The following is a 2,215-nucleotide window of genomic DNA, read 5'->3' as shown; positions in this document are numbered from 1 at the left end:
ACCTACCATTCCATAAACCTTCATTGCCCCATATTGTTTGTCTCCGTTGAACCTAAAAGCCTTAATTTTTCTCATGTTTACTGTCAACTTCCTCATTCAATCACTTTTTTAACTTTTCCACTAACCTCTGCATTTTCTCTTCACTATATTTAAGCATTACTGTATAATTCGCAAGCTTCAGTCAGCCCAAACTCCATTCATTCCTTATTTTGGATGTAGTGTATTATTTATTTCTTAAGTTTTATCTATACAAAATCGAAAGATTCCAAATACGCCGTGACAAAAACTGTTTCCTCCTTCATTTGATTTTTGTTATCATATTAACATAGACATATTATGAAAATGTTTTGTAAATTTTGGAAAATATAATTGGCACTTCCAGTTCCTTTTTTTTTTTATTACGTTTCAACATTAATAACGTCTTTTTTTTTTATAAAACACAACTTCAAAGGTCAAGTAAATAATATCTGCCAGGAAAATGGACCACCAATCCCCTTTAACAATTATTATTGGGATGATCAAATGATGTTTGTTCATCATAAATGCTAATTAATATGAAAAAGTCAAAGAGGTTGCATTAGATATGCCATTCAATTTACTCGCCATTGATTCTGCTTTGTTTTCTCTTGATAGAAGCTTTGAGTAAAGTGGAACATGTTTTCATGGCTCATTTAGGTTAACACATTGTAGCACATCTGAGCGTTCCAAATAGATATAAATTGTGCTTTGTTGATTGACTGAACAACGAGTAAAGCTGTAACAGGTTCCTTAACGTATTCATGGAATTAATTCCCTGACAAGCATATATTGTGAGTTCAATCCCGACATCCTGGGAGTTAATGTACCAACACCTGCCAACTTTCAGCACCGTCTTACAAGATGCAATTCAGATCATCAGCATTATACTGATCCTTGATACTAAACAAACAAGATATAACAAACACACACACACACACACACACACACACACACACACATATATATATATATTATATATATATATATATATATATATATATATATATATATATATATATATATATATATATATATATATATATATATATATATATATATATATATATATATATATATATATATATATATATATATATATATATATATATATATTATTATTATTATTATTATTATCACATCACCGTGATTCATATACAAGCATAAAGCTACAAATGTCGATTAATATCCAATTTGCTCTATGTACAGTATATACAGTATGTGTATACCGAAGGTGAATTATAGTTGACAAGAAGTTCGTGGTCTTAATGCTTGTATGTGAATCATGGTGGTGTGATAGAAATTCATTCATAAAAGGCTACGTGCTTTAAACGCACCGAACAGATATCATGGTGGAGGTGGGCTGATACCGATGCTAATTACAAAACCTGCACTCGACAGAGATTTGTACACGAGAGTCGGCATCAGATTATACCTCTCTTGATGTCCGTATGGGCTGAGGCGTCACTGAACGTCGTGAGTTCTCGTGTTCGGCGGTTCGAGCCCGTAAGATGACGAACTTCTTATTAGCTATAATTCTCCTTCGGTAAACTTATATATACATCTATTATTTCTGAGGTAGAGGGAACTGAATGTTAAACGACCTTGAACTGGCAGTGCTGGAAACTGCCTTTGTTTTTAACGGAACACTATTTAAACAAGTAGATGGCATGGCCATGGGTTCTCCCCTTGGCCCTACGTTCGCTAACATCTTCATGTGCTCCCTGGAGGAGCGCATGCTCGATGATTGCCCTCTAAGATTTCATCCTCTTTTTTATTCTAGGTATGTCGATGATACGTTCGTTCTCTTCAAGGGTGAATACGAGGCTGATCTCTTCCTCGACTACGTGAATACTTTACACCCCAACAGGAAATTTACTATAGAAAAAGAGGAGAACAACTGCCTGTCATTCCTGGACGTTCAAGTTTATAGACAAGACAATTCTTTTAACACCACGATTTTTAGAAAGAAAACTTTTACAGGACTCGGATCTAATTTTTATAGCAGCTGTTATTTTAATTTCAAGATTAATTCCATTTTTATCCTTCTTAATAGAGCACTGGTCCACATATCTAACTGGAATGCCTTTCATAATGAGATTTTATCTCTAGTTGACTTCTTTAGAGGTAACTGTTTTCCCCCCAGGCTAGTATATAGAAAGTTAAATCAGTTACTAAATAAGCATTTCTCTAAAAGACC

Source organism: Macrobrachium rosenbergii, chromosome 26 (assembly GCF_040412425.1).
Source record: "Macrobrachium rosenbergii isolate ZJJX-2024 chromosome 26, ASM4041242v1, whole genome shotgun sequence".
NCBI classification, from domain to species: Eukaryota; Metazoa; Arthropoda; class Malacostraca; order Decapoda; family Palaemonidae; genus Macrobrachium; species Macrobrachium rosenbergii.
The sequence above is the reverse complement of the archived record's forward strand: the minus strand, read 5'-3'. Positions refer to the sequence as shown.